The 14,842-nt window shown below is 62.8% G+C and overlaps 2 non-coding genes across 2 annotated transcripts; both read left to right on the top strand.

Annotated features, from left to right (window-relative positions):
• The first annotated feature begins 2,690 nt into the window (after window positions 1–2,690).
• Window positions 2,691–2,809, top strand: LOC131868328 (5S ribosomal RNA). The gene has a single exon (XR_009366794.1). It is a non-coding gene; the product is annotated as a 5S ribosomal RNA (ribosomal RNA).
• A 7,817-nt stretch (window positions 2,810–10,626) lies between these two features.
• Window positions 10,627–10,745, top strand: LOC131868321 (5S ribosomal RNA). The gene has a single exon (XR_009366787.1). It is a non-coding gene; the product is annotated as a 5S ribosomal RNA (ribosomal RNA).
• Window positions 10,746–14,842: the final 4,097 nt, after the last annotated feature.

Here is a 14,842-nt window from a genome sequence, read left to right on the forward strand (position 1 = left end):
ATACGTGTAGTCTGCAGCAGCGATTAGGACATCGACCCCAACTTCCGAATTCGTTTGCATTGACCGCACCAAAGGTGCACGCCTTGGTGTGCACCCTGGAGTGCACTTTGGTGCTCACCTCGGTGCACACTTTGGTGTGCACCTCGGTGTGCACCAAAGGTGCGCACCTTGGAGCGCACCAAAGGTGTACACTTTGGAGCGCACCACATAGGGTCTTTGAGAGGTTGGCGCAGTGCGCACACCAAGGTGGGTGTTGAGGTGCGTGCCGAGGTGGGTGGGTGCTAGGGTGCGCTCCATGGTGGGTGCCAGGGTGGGTGCGTGCTAGGGTGGATTCCAAAGAGGGTCATAGGGTGGGTGCCAAGGTGGGTTGGTGATATAGTGGGTTCAAAGGTGGGTACTAGGGTGGGTTCCAAGGTGGGTCACAAGTTGGGTGCCAGGATGCGTGGGTGTTAGGTTGGGTGCCAAGGTGGGCTCCTGCGTGGGTGGGTGCTAGGGTGGGTTTCAAGGTGGACGCGAGGGCGGGTGCCAAGGTGGGTAACAAGTTGGGTGTTAGGATGGGTGAGTGCTAGAGTGGGTGCCAAGGTGGGTGGGTGCTAAGGTGGATGCCAAGGTGGTTCACAGGGTGGGTGGGTTCTAGGGTGAGTTCCAAGGTGGGTCACAGGTTCAGTGCTAGGGTGGGTGTCAAGGCGGGTGTCGAGGTGCCTGGGTGCTAGGGTGTGGATGCCAATGTGGGTCATAGGGTGGGTACTAGGGTGGGCTGCAATGTGGGTGCCAAGGTGGGTAACATGCTCGGTGGGTTCTAAATTGGGTGCCAGGGTGGGTGTGCACCCACCTTGCCCGAGGTGGGTGCCAAGGTGCCAGTGTGGGTGGGTGCTAAGGTGGATGCCAAGGTGGGTGAGAAGGTGGGTGATAGGTTGAGTGGTAGGATGGGTGGGTGCCAAGATGGGTCACAGGGTGGGTGCAAGGGTGGGTAGGTGCTAGGGTTGGTGTCAGGGTGGGTGGGTGCTAGGTTGGGTTCCAAGGTGGGTGCGAGGGTGAGTGTCAAGGTGGGTCACAGGTTAGGTGCTAGGATGGGTGAGTGCTAGGGTGCAAAGGTGCCAGGGTGGGTGCTAGGATGGGTCGATGCTAGGGTGAGTGGCAAGGTGGGTCCACAAGTGTCAAGGTGGGTGCCGAGGTGGGTGCCAAGTCGGCGACTGCTATGGTGGATGCCAAGGTGGGTCACGGGGTGGGTGCCAAGTTGCTAGGTTGGGTTCCAAGGTGGGTGCCAACGTGGGTGCTAGGGTGCGTGGGTTAAAGGGTGTGTCACAACGTGGGTGCCAGGATGGGTGCGCACCCACACTGGCCAAGACGGGTGCGGGTGCAAGGTTGGGTTCCAAGCCCGGTCACAGGCTGGGTGCTAGGATGGGTGGGTGCCAAGGTGGGCACCAGGGTGGGTGCACCCACCCTGGCCAAGGTGGGTCACGGGGTGGGTCCTAGGGTGGGTAACGGGGTGGGTACTAAGGTGCGTGCCAAGGTGGGTCATAGGGTGGGTGCCAAGGTGGGCACCAGGGTGGGTGTGCACCAACCCTAGCCAGGGTAGGTCACGGGGTGGTTGTCGGGGTGGGCGTCAAGGAGCCAAGGTGGGTGGCAAGTAGCCAAGTTGCGTGCCAAGGTGGGTGTCGGGGTGGGTGCCAAGGATCCAAGGTGGGTGCCAAGGAACCAAGGTGGGTGTCTGGGTGGGTGCCGAGGTGGGAGCCAGGGTGGGTCCCAAGGTGAGTGCAAAGGTGGGTGCCAGGGTCAAGGTGAGTGCCAATGTGGGTTCCAAGGTGCCAGGGTCAGGGTGAGTGCCAATGTGGGTTCAAAGGTGCTAAGTTGGGTGCGAGGTTGGGTGCGAGGGTGGGTGGGTGCCAAGGTGTGCTAGGTGGAAGCCCGGGTGGGTCGGCATCCCATGGGTGTCGAGTTGGGTGCCTGATGGGTGCTTCTTGTCAAGTTTTAGTCGTCGGGACTCATTTCGAGCCTTAGAGGTCGTTTCTTGTCCGGTTGCCCTGTCTTCGACCTGGGAACCCAATTTTGGTCCTCGGGTCCCATTTTTTTTTGTCTCGCATCCCACTTTTGGCCTGTGGCCTTTTCGGGGTCGATTCTCGTTTTGGGCATCAGAGCATGTTTCTTCTCCTAAAACCCAATATTTGTTTATTAAGTCTCGGAACACATTTTTGTTCTCGTGGACCCATCATGGGTCTTGGAACGCATTTGTGGTCCTTGGGTCCCATTTTGCATCCCGAAACTTGTGTTTTGGTGCTTGATCCCTATTTTGGGTGCCCACCTTGCACCAAGTGCGCACCCGGGGCAAACCGAGCGCCTTGGTGCACCGGGGCAAGATCGAGCGTGCACCCGAGGCGCCCCGAACATGCACCAAGGTGCACTCGGCCCACATGTGAGCGCAGGTCGTTGCGCCCGAGGTGGTGTGTGGGCACCGCGTTGCAGACGGGACACTGCACGCACACGACGCCCCCTCCAGGTGCACGCACGTAGGCCGGGCCGGGTGCACACCCGACGCCCTAGCAAGGTGCGCGCACCCGGGCAGGGCTCACACTTGGCGAACGGGGCGCACTTCGCGAGGGAGGGTGTGCACCTCGACGGGGGTGGGTGGCCGGGGTGGATTCGCACGTGGGTCGCGGTTTGCTAAGTACACACTGCGACAAGCTCATAACGGGTGCGATCATACCAGCATTAGTGCACCGGATCCCATCAGAACTCCGCAGTTAAGCGCGCTTGGGCCGGAGTAGTACTGGGATGGGTGACCTCCCGGGAAGTCCCGGTGTTGCACCCTTTTTTAGTTTTTCGCCGGGCGTCGCAATGCTATTTGAATAAACCTTTTGCCCGTTTGCGTTCTCGTCGGGGCCGGGCCGGGCCGGGGTGCGCTGCCCGCACTACCGCGCGCGCGGGGGCGACACCGAGCGCGCACCCGAGGCACCCCGAGCACACAGGCCACGGTGCAACCCGGGCGTTGTGCGCGCACCCCGGTGCGCCCGAGGTGCTGCGCGCGCACCCAGGTGAAATCGGTGTGCACCTCGGCCAGTGCGCGCTCGGTCGAGTCGCGCACGTTGGCCAAGGTGCACGGTGATGTTTCTTACTCTAAGGTTCCGCACCAGACGCCCGGGACAGGTGAGCGAAGCTGGGCGGGGCCGGGTGCGCGGCCGGGGCAGGTGCACGCAGCTGGAGAGAGCTTTGGAGCACACTTCGGAGCGCACCAATGATGCGCTCCATTCAAAAGTTTCCTGAAAAGGCAAAAAAAGTTGAGATTATAGAATTTCCCACTTGAGAGATTGTAAAAAAAAAAAATTTAAAATGAAGGAAACGCGGGTGCCAAGGTGTGCGCAGCCCAGCCAAGGTGTGCGCACCAAGGCGCCCACCCTGGCGAAGGTGCACGCAAGGTGCGCACCCGAGGCAAACCGGACAATTAACCCAACTTTCGACTTCGCGCGCACCTTGGAGCGCACTTCGGAGCGCTCCTTGGTGCGCACCAATCTTGGGCACCTCGGAGTGCACCATGGCGCCCACCAAGGTGCGCACCCGGGGCAAACCGAGCTCCGACTTCGTGCGCACCTTGGAGCGCACGAAAGGTGCGCACCATGGCGCCCACCAAGGTGCGCAGCCCAGCCAAGGCGTGCGCATCAAGGTGCGCACCCTGGCGAAGGTGCGCACCCGGGGCAAACCGAGCTCCGACTTCGTGCGCACCTTGGAGCGCACAAAAGGTGCGCAACCCAGCCAAGGTGTGCGCACCCCGGTCAAACCGAGCTCCGAATCGTGCGCACCAGAGGTGCACGCCATCGTGCGCACCTTGGAGCACACTTCGGAGCCCTCCTTGGTGCGCGCCGATGTTGCGCACCTCGGAGCGCACCCGGGGAAAACAATGCAATTAACCCGACTTTCGACTTCGTGGGCACCTCGGAGCGCTCTCGGGTTCGCACCTCGGAGCACACCGAGGTGCGCACCTTTGATGCGCTGCCTTCACCAATTTCCAGAAAAGGCAAGAAAACATTGAGAAGGTGTGCGCACCGAGGTGCCCACCCTGGCGAAGGTGCACGCGAGGTGCGCACCCGGGGCAAACCGGGCTCCGACTTCGTGCACGCCGCACCTTGGAGCACACTTCGGAGCGCTCCTTGGTGCGCACCAGGGCGCGCAACCCAGCCGAGGTGCCCACCCCGGCGAAGGTGCACGCGAGGTGCGCACCCGGGGCAAACCGGGCTCCGACTTCGTGCACGCCATGGTGCCCACCGCGGCGAAGGTGCACGCGAGGTGCGCACCCGGGGCAAACCGGGCTCCGACTTCGTGCACGCCGCACCTTGGAGCACACTTCGGAGCGCTCCTTGGTGCGCACCATGGTGCCCACCAGGGCGCGCAACCCCGCCGAAGGTGCACGCGAGGTGCGCACCCGGGGCAAACCGGGCTCCGACTTCGTGCACGCCGCACCTTGGAGCACACTTCGGAGCGCTCCTTGGTGCGCACCATGGTGCCCACCAGGGCGCGCAACCCCGCCGAAGGTGCACGCGAGGTGCGCACCCGGGGCAAACCGGGCTCCGACTTCGTGCACGCCATGGTGCGCACCGCGGCGAAGGTGCGCACCCGGGGCAAACCGGGCTCCGACTTCGTGCACGCCGCACCTTGGAGCACACTTCGGAGCGCTCCTTGGTGCGCACCAGGGCGCGCAACCCAGCCGAGGTGCCCACCCCGGCGAAGGTGCACGCGAGGTGCGTACCCGGGGCAAACCGGGCTCCGACTTCGTGCACGCCGCACCTTGGAGCACACTTCGGAGCGCTCCTTGGTGCGCACCATGGTGCCCACCAGGCCGCGCAACCCAGCCAAGGTGTGCGCACCAAGGTGCACGCGAGGTGCGCACCCGGGGCAAACCGGGGTCCGACTTCGTGCACGCCGCACCTTGGAGCACACATCGGGGCGCTCCCGGGTTCGCACCGGCGTTGCGCACCGTGGTGGGCACCTCGGAGCACACCAAGGTGGGCAGCGAGGTGCGCACCTTTGATGCGATGCCTTCACTAATTTCCATAAAAGGCAAAAAAAAAACGAGATTTTAAAATTTCCGTTTTGAAAGATAGTGAGAAAAAGGGAATGCTGGTGCCATCTTGAGCCCGCCCTGGTGCGCAGCCCAGCCAAGGTGTGCGCACCAAGGTGCCCACCCTGGCGAAGGTGCGCGCCCGGGCAATTAATCCAACTTCCAACTTCGCGCGCGCCAGGGTGGGAGCGCACCCAACAACCGGGCCTGGGAAGAGCCAATGCGAGAAACCCCACCAAACGCTCTGACAAAAAAAGAGGGGGCGCTCCAGTAACCCCGCTTCGGAGCGCACCCTGGGCAAACCCAGCCAAGGTGCCCACCCCGGCCAAGGTGCAGGCGAGGTGCGCACCCGGGGCAAACCGGGCTCCGACAACGTGCACGCCGCACCTTGGAGCACACTTCGTAGCGCTCCCGGGTGCGCACCTCAGAGCACACCAAGGTGGGCAGCGAGGTGCGCACCTTTGATGCGCTGCCTTCACTAATTTCCAGAAAAGGCAAAAAAAAAAGGAGATTTTAAAATTTCCGTTTTGAAAGATAGTGAAAAAAACGGAACGCGCGTGCCATCTTGAGCCCGCCCTGGTGCGCAGCCCAGGTAAGGTGCCCACCCTGGCAAAGGTGCGCACCCGGGCAATTAACCCTACTTCCGACTTCGTGCGCGCCAGGGTGGCAACCGGGCCTCGGAAGAGCCAATGCGAGAAACCCCACCAAACGCTCCGACAAAAAAAGAGGCGGCGCTCCAATAACCCCGCTTCGGAGCGCAGCCGGGGCAAACCCAGCCAAGGTGCCCACCCCGACGAAGGTGCACGCGAGGTGCGCACCCGGGGCAAACCGGGCTCCGACAACGTGCACGCAGCACCTTGGAGCACACTTCGAAGCACTCCCGGGTGCCCACCGGCGTTGCGCACCGTGGTGGGCAGCGAGGTGCGCACCTTTGATGCGCTGCCTTCACTAATTTCCAGAAAAAGGCAAAAAAAAATGAGATTTTAAAATTTCCGTTTTGAAAGATAGTGAAAAAAAAGGAACGCGGGTGCCATCTTGAGCCCGCCCTGGTGCGCAGCCCAGGCAAGGCATGCGCACCAAGGTGCCCACCCGAGGTGCACACCCGGGGCAAACCGGGCTCCGACTTCGTGCAGGCCGCACCTTGGAGCACACTTCGGAGCGCTCCTTGGTGCGCACCATGGTGCCCACCAGGGCGCGCAACCCAGCCAAGGTCTGCACACCAAGGTGCCCACCCCGGCGAAGGTGCACGCGAGGTGCGCACCCGGGGCAAACCGGGCTCCGACTTCGTGCACGCCATGGTGCCCACCGCGGCGAAGGTGCACGCGAGGTGCGCACCCGGGGCAAACCGGGCTCCGACTTCGTGCACGCCGCACCTTGGAGCACACTTCGGAGCGCTCCTTGGTGCGCACCATGGTGCCCACCAGGGCGCGCAACCCAGCCAAGGTGTGCGCACCAAGGTGCACGCGAGGTGCGCACCCGGGGCAAACCGGGGTCCGACTTCGTGCACGCCGCACCTTGGAGCACACATCGGAGCGCTCCCAGGTTCGCACCAGCGTTGCGCACCTTTGATGCGCTGCCTTCACTAATTTCCAGAAAAGGCAAAAAAAAACGAGATTTTAAAATTTCCGTTCTGAAAGATAGTGAAAAAAACGGAACGCGGGTGCCATCTTGAGCCCTTCCTGGTGCGCAGCCCAGGCAAGTTGTGCGCACCAAGGTGCCCACCCTGGCGGAGGTGCGCGCCCGGGGCAATCCGGGCTCCGACTTCGTGCACTGCATGGTGCCCACCAAGGCGCGCAACCCAGCCAAGGTGCCCACCGCAGCGAAGGTGCACGCGAGGTGCGCACCCGAGGTGCACACCCGGGGCAAACCGGGCTCCGACTTCGTGCACGCCGCACCTTGGAGCACACTTCAGAGCGCTCCTTGGTGCGCACCAGGGCGCGCAACCCAGCCGAGGTGCCCACCCCGGCGAAGGTGCACGCGAGGTGCGCACCCGGGGCAAACCGGGCTCCGACTTCGTGCACGCCATGGTGCCCACCGCGGCGAAGGTGCGCACCCGGGGCAAACCGGGCTCCGACTTCGTGCACGCCGCACCTTGGAGCACACTTCGGAGCGCTCCTTGGTGCGCACCATGGTGCCCACCAGGCCGCGCAACCCAGCCAAGGTGTGCGCACCAAGGTGCACGCGAGGTGCGCACCCGGGGCAAACCGGGGTCCGACTTCGTGCACGCCGCACCTTGGAGCACACATCGGGGCGCTCCCGGGTTCGCACCGGCGTTGCGCACCGTGGTGGGCACCTCGGAGCACACCAAGGTGGGCAGCGAGGTGCGCACCTTTGATGCGATGCCTTCACTAATTTCCATAAAAGGCAAAAAAAAAACGAGATTTTAAAATTTCCGTTTTGAAAGATAGTGAGAAAAAGGGAATGCTGGTGCCATCTTGAGCCCGCCCTGGTGCGCAGCCCAGCCAAGGTTTGCGCACCAAGGTGCCCACCCTGGCGAAGGTGCGCGCCCGGGCAATTAACCCAACTTCCAACTTCGCGCGCGCCAGGGTGGGAGCGCACCCAACAACCGGGCCTGGGAAGAGCCAATGCGAGAAACCCCACCAAACTCTCTGACAAAAAAAGAGGGGGCGCTCCAGTAACCCCGCTTCGGAGCGCACCCTGGGCAAACCCAGCCAAGGTGCCCACCCCGGCCAAGGTGCAGGCGAGGTGCGCACCCGGGGCAAACCGGGCTCCGACAACGTGCACGCCGCACCTTGGAGCACACTTCGTAGCGCTCCCGGGTGCGCACCTCAGAGCACACCAAGGTGGGCAGCGAGGTGCGCACCTTTGATGCGCTGCCTTCACTAATTTCCAGAAAAGGCAAAAAAAAAAGGAGATTTTAAAATTTCCGTTTTGAAAGATAGTGAAAAAAACGGAACGCGCGTGCCATCTTGAGCCCGCCCTGGTGCGCAGCCCAGGTAAGGTGCCACCCTGGCAAAGGTGCGCACCCGGGCAATTAACCCTACTTCCGACTTCGTGCGCGCCAGGGTGGCAACCGGGCCTCGGAAGAGCCAATGCGAGAAACCCCACCAAACGCTCCGACAAAAAAAGAGGCGGCGCTCCAATAACCCCGCTTCGGAGCGCAGCCGGGGCAAACCAAGCCAAGGTGCCCACCCCGACGAAGGTGCACGCGAGGTGCGCACCCGGGGCAAACCGGGCTCCGACAACGTGCACGCAGCACCTTGGAGCACACTTCGAAGCACTCCCGGGTGCCCACCGGCGTTGCGCACCGTGGTGGGCAGCGAGGTGCGCACCTTTGATGCGCTGCCTTCACTAATTTCCAGAAAAAGGCAAAAAAAAATGAGATTTTAAAATTTCCGTTTTGAAAGATAGTGAAAAAAAAGGAACGCGGGTGCCATCTTGAGCCCGCCCTGGTGCGCAGCCCAGGCAAGGCATGCGCACCAAGGTGCCCACCCGAGGTGCACACCCGGGGCAAACCGGGCTCCGACTTCGTGCAGGCCGCACCTTGGAGCACACTTCGGAGCGCTCCTTGGTGCGCACCATGGTGCCCACCAGGGCGCACCCGAGGCAAACCGGGCTCCGACTTCGTGCACGCCGCACCTTGGAGCACACATCGGAGCGCTCCCAGGTTCGCACCAGCGTTGCGCACCTTTGATGCGCTGCCTTCACTAATTTCCAGAAAAGGCAAAAAAAAACGATATTTTAAAATTTCCGTTCTGAAAGATAGTGAAAAAAACGGAACGCGGGTGCCATCTTGAGCCCTTCCTGATGCGCAGCCCAGGCAAGTTGTGCGCACCAAGGTGCCCACCCTGGCGGAGGTGCGCGCCCGGGGCAAACCGGGCTCCGACTTCGTGCACTGCATGGTGCCCACCAAGGCGCGCAACCCAGCCAAGGTGCCCACCGCAGCGAAGGTGCACGCGAGGTGCGCACCCGAGGTGCACACCCGGGGCAAACCGGGCTCCGACTTCGTGCACGCCGCACCTTGGAGCACACTTCAGAGCGCTCCTTGGTACGCACCAGGGCGCGCAACCCAGCCAAGGTGCTCACCCCGGCGAAGGTGCACGCGAGGTGCGCACCCGGGGCAAACCGGGCTCGGACTTCGTGCACGCCGCACCTTGGAGCACACATCGGAGCGCTCCCGGGTTCGCACCAGCATTGCGCACCTTTGATGCGCTGCCTTCACTAATTTCCAGAAAAGGCAAAAAAAAGAAAAAAATGAGATTTTAAAATTTCCGTTTTGAAAGATAGTGAAAAAAACGGAACGCGGGTGCCATCTTGAGCCCGCCCTGGTGTGCAGCCCAGGCAAGTTGTGCGCACCAAGGCACCCACCCTGGCCAAGGTGGGTCACGGGGTGGGTCCTAGGGTGGGTAACGGTGTGGGTACTAAGGTGCGTGCCAAGGTGGGTCATAGGGTGGGTGCCAAGGTGGGCACCAGGGTGGGTGTGCACCAACCCTAGCCAGGGTAGGTCACGGGGTGGTTGTCGGGGTGGGCGTCAAGGAGCCAAGGTGGGTGGCAAGTAGCCAAGTTGCGTGCCAAGGTGGGTGTCGGGGTGGGTGCCAAGGATCCAAGGTGGGTGCCAAGGAACCAAGGTGGGTGTCTGGGTGGGTGCCGAGGTGGGAGCCAGGGTGGGTCCCAAGGTGAGTGCAAAGGTGGGTGCCAGGGTCAAGGTGAGTGCCAATGTGGGTTCCAAGGTGCCAGGGTCAGGGTGAGTGCCAATGTGGGTTCAAAGGTGCTAAGTTGGGTGCGAGGTTGGGTGCGAGGGTGGGTGGGTGCCAAGGTGTGCTAGGTGGAAGCCCGGGTGGGTCGGCATCCCATGGGTGTCGAGTTGGGTGCCTGATGGGTGCTTCTTGTCAAGTTTTAGTCGTCGGGACTCATTTCGAGCCTTAGAGGTCGTTTCTTGTCCGGTTGCCCTGTCTTCGACCTGGGAACCCAATTTTGGTCCTCGGGTCCCATTTTTTTTTGTCTCGCATCCCACTTTTGGCCTGTGGCCTTTTCGGGGTCGATTCTCGTTTTGGGCATCAGAGCATGTTTCTTCTCCTAAAACCCAATATTTGTTTATTAAGTCTCGGAACACATTTTTGTTCTCGTGGACCCATCATGGGTCTTGGAACGCATTTGTGGTCCTTGGGTCCCATTTTGCATCCCGAAACTTGTGTTTTGGTGCTTGATCCCTATTTTGGGTGCCCACCTTGCACCAAGTGCGCACCCGGGGCAAACCGAGCGCCTTGGTGCACCGGGGCAAGATCGAGCGTGCACCCGAGGCGCCCCGAACATGCACCAAGGTGCACTCGGCCCACATGTGAGCGCAGGTCGTTGCGCCCGAGGTGGTGTGTGGGCACCGCGTTGCAGACGGGACACTGCACGCACACGACGCCCCCTACAGGTGCACGCACGTAGGCCGGGTCGGGTGCACACCCGACGCCCTAGCAAGGTGCGCGCACCCGGGCAGGGCTCACACTTGGCGAACGGGGCGCACTTCGCGAGGGAGGGTGTGCACCTCGACGGGGGTGGGTGGCCGGGGTGGATTCGCACGTGGGTCGCGGTTTGCTAAGTACACACTGCGACAAGCTCATAACGGGTGCGATCATACCAGCGTTAGTGCACCGGATCCCATCAGAACTCCGCAGTTAAGCGCGCTTGGGCCGGAGTAGTACTGGGATGGGTGACCTCCCGGGAAGTCCCGGTGTTGCACCCTTTTTTAGTTTTTCGCCGGGCATCGCAATGCTATTTGAATAAACCTTTTGCCCGTTTGCGTTCTCGTCGGGGCCGGGCCGGGCCGGGGTGCGCTGCCCGCACTACCGCGCGCGCGGGGGCGACACCGAGCGCGCACCCGAGGCGCCCCGAGCACACAGGCCACGGTGCAACCCGGGCGTTGTGCGCGCACCCCGGTGCGCCCGAGGTGCTGCGCGCGCACCCAGGTGAAATCGGTGTGCACCTCGGCCAGTGCGCGCTCGGTCGAGTCGCGCACGTTGGCCAAGGTGCACGGTGATGTTTCTTACTCTAAGGTTCCGCACCAGACGCCCGGGACAGGTGAGCGAAGCTGGGCGGGGCCGGGTGCGCGGCCGGGGCAGGTGCACGCAGCTGGAGAGAGCTTTGGAGCACACTTCGGAGCGCACCAATGATGCGCTCCATTCAAAAGTTTCCTGAAAAGGCAAAAAAAGTTGAGATTATAGAATTTCCCACTTGAGAGATTGTAAAAAAAAAAAATTTAAAATGAAGGAAACGCGGGTGCCAAGGTGTGCGCAGCCCAGCCAAGGTGTGCGCACCAAGGCGCCCACCCTGGCGAAGGTGCACGCAAGGTGCGCACCCGAGGCAAACCGGACAATTAACCCAACTTTCGACTTCGCGCGCACCTTGGAGCGCACTTCGGAGCGCTCCTTGGTGCGCACCAATCTTGGGCACCTCGGAGTGCACCATGGCGCCCACCAAGGTGCGCACCCGGGGCAAACCGAGCTCCGACTTCGTGCGCACCTTGGAGCGCACGAAAGGTGCGCACCATGGCGCCCACCAAGGTGCGCAGCCCAGCCAAGGCGTGCGCATCAAGGTGCGCACCCTGGCGAAGGTGCGCACCCGGGGCAAACCGAGCTCCGACTTCGTGCGCACCTTGGAGCGCACAAAAGGTGCGCAACCCAGCCAAGGTGTGCGCACCCCGGTCAAACCGAGCTCCGAATCGTGCGCACCAGAGGTGCACGCCATCGTGCGCACCTTGGAGCACACTTCGGAGCCCTCCTTGGTGCGCGCCGATGTTGCGCACCTCGGAGCGCACCCGGGGAAAACAATGCAATTAACCCGACTTTCGACTTCGTGGGCACCTCGGAGCGCTCTCGGGTTCGCACCTCGGAGCACACCGAGGTGCGCACCTTTGATGCGCTGCCTTCACCAATTTCCAGAAAAGGCAAGAAAACATTGAGAAGGTGTGCGCACCGAGGTGCCCACCCTGGCGAAGGTGCACGCGAGGTGCGCACCCGGGGCAAACCGGGCTCCGACTTCGTGCACGCCGCACCTTGGAGCACACTTCGGAGCGCTCCTTGGTGCGCACCAGGGCGCGCAACCCAGCCGAGGTGCCCACCCCGGCGAAGGTGCACGCGAGGTGCGCACCCGGGGCAAACCGGGCTCCGACTTCGTGCACGCCATGGTGCCCACCGCGGCGAAGGTGCACGCGAGGTGCGCACCCGGGGCAAACCGGGCTCCGACTTCGTGCACGCCGCACCTTGGAGCACACTTCGGAGCGCTCCTTGGTGCGCACCATGGTGCCCACCAGGGCGCGCAACCCCGCCGAAGGTGCACGCGAGGTGCGCACCCGGGGCAAACCGGGCTCCGACTTCGTGCACGCCGCACCTTGGAGCACACTTCGGAGCGCTCCTTGGTGCGCACCATGGTGCCCACCAGGGCGCGCAACCCCGCCGAAGGTGCACGCGAGGTGCGCACCCGGGGCAAACCGGGCTCCGACTTCGTGCACGCCGCACCTTGGAGCACACTTCGGAGCGCTCCTTGGTGCGCACCAGGGCGCGCAACCCAGCCGAGGTGCCCACCCCGGCGAAGGTGCACGCGAGGTGCGTACCCGGGGCAAACCGGGCTCCGACTTCGTGCACGCCGCACCTTGGAGCACACTTCGGAGCGCTCCTTGGTGCGCACCATGGTGCCCACCAGGCCGCGCAACCCAGCCAAGGTGTGCGCACCAAGGTGCACGCGAGGTGCGCACCCGGGGCAAACCGGGGTCCGACTTCGTGCACGCCGCACCTTGGAGCACACATCGGGGCGCTCCCGGGTTCGCACCGGCGTTGCGCACCGTGGTGGGCACCTCGGAGCACACCAAGGTGGGCAGCGAGGTGCGCACCTTTGATGCGATGCCTTCACTAATTTCCATAAAAGGCAAAAAAAAAACGAGATTTTAAAATTTCCGTTTTGAAAGATAGTGAGAAAAAGGGAATGCTGGTGCCATCTTGAGCCCGCCCTGGTGCGCAGCCCAGCCAAGGTGTGCGCACCAAGGTGCCCACCCTGGCGAAGGTGCGCGCCCGGGCAATTAACCCAACTTCCAACTTCGCGCGCGCCAGGGTGGGAGCGCACCCAACAACCGGGCCTGGGAAGAGCCAATGCGAGAAACCCCACCAAACGCTCTGACAAAAAAAGAGGGGGCGCTCCAGTAACCCCGCTTCGGAGCGCACCCTGGGCAAACCCAGCCAAGGTGCCCACCCCGGCCAAGGTGCAGGCGAGGTGCGCACCCGGGGCAAACCGGGCTCCGACAACGTGCACGCCGCACCTTGGAGCACACTTCGTAGCGCTCCCGGGTGCGCACCTCAGAGCACACCAAGGTGGGCAGCGAGGTGCGCACCTTTGATGCGCTGCCTTCACTAATTTCCAGAAAAGGCAAAAAAAAAAGGAGATTTTAAAATTTCCGTTTTGAAAGATAGTGAAAAAAACGGAACGCGCGTGCCATCTTGAGCCCGCCCTGGTGCGCAGCCCAGGTAAGGTGCCCACCCTGGCAAAGGTGCGCACCCGGGCAATTAACCCTACTTCCGACTTCGTGCGCGCCAGGGTGGCAACCGGGCCTCGGAAGAGCCAATGCGAGAAACCCCACCAAACGCTCCGACAAAAAAAGAGGCGGCGCTCCAATAACCCCGCTTCGGAGCGCAGCCGGGGCAAACCCAGCCAAGGTGCCCACCCCGACGAAGGTGCACGCGAGGTGCGCACCCGGGGCAAACCGGGCTCCGACAACGTGCACGCAGCACCTTGGAGCACACTTCGAAGCACTCCCGGGTGCCCACCGGCGTTGCGCACCGTGGTGGGCAGCGAGGTGCGCACCTTTGATGCGCTGCCTTCACTAATTTCCAGAAAAAGGCAAAAAAAAATGAGATTTTAAAATTTCCGTTTTGAAAGATAGTGAAAAAAAAGGAACGCGGGTGCCATCTTGAGCCCGCCCTGGTGCGCAGCCCAGGCAAGGCATGCGCACCAAGGTGCCCACCCGAGGTGCACACCCGGGGCAAACCGGGCTCCGACTTCGTGCAGGCCGCACCTTGGAGCACACTTCGGAGCGCTCCTTGGTGCGCACCATGGTGCCCACCAGGGCGCGCAACCCAGCCAAGGTCTGCACACCAAGGTGCCCACCCCGGCGAAGGTGCACGCGAGGTGCGCACCCGGGGCAAACCGGGCTCCGACTTCGTGCACGCCATGGTGCCCACCGCGGCGAAGGTGCACGCGAGGTGCGCACCCGGGGCAAACCGGGCTCCGACTTCGTGCACGCCGCACCTTGGAGCACACTTCGGAGCGCTCCTTGGTGCGCACCATGGTGCCCACCAGGGCGCGCAACCCAGCCAAGGTGTGCGCACCAAGGTGCACGCGAGGTGCGCACCCGGGGCAAACCGGGGTCCGACTTCGTGCACGCCGCACCTTGGAGCACACATCGGAGCGCTCCCAGGTTCGCACCAGCGTTGCGCACCTTTGATGCGCTGCCTTCACTAATTTCCAGAAAAGGCAAAAAAAAACGAGATTTTAAAATTTCCGTTCTGAAAGATAGTGAAAAAAACGGAACGCGGGTGCCATCTTGAGCCCTTCCTGGTGCGCAGCCCAGGCAAGTTGTGCGCACCAAGGTGCCCACCCTGGCGGAGGTGCGCGCCCGGGGCAATCCGGGCTCCGACTTCGTGCACTGCATGGTGCCCACCAAGGCGCGCAACCCAGCCAAGGTGCCCACCGCAGCGAAGGTGCACGCGAGGTGCGCACCCGAGGTGCACACCCGGGGCAAACCGGGCTCCGACTTCGTGCACGCCGCACCTTGGAGCACACTTCAGAGCGCTC

The sequence above is a fragment of the Cryptomeria japonica genome, unplaced genomic scaffold (genome assembly GCF_030272615.1).
Source record: "Cryptomeria japonica unplaced genomic scaffold, Sugi_1.0 HiC_scaffold_203, whole genome shotgun sequence".
Lineage (NCBI taxonomy): Eukaryota > Viridiplantae > Streptophyta > Pinopsida > Cupressales > Cupressaceae > Cryptomeria > Cryptomeria japonica.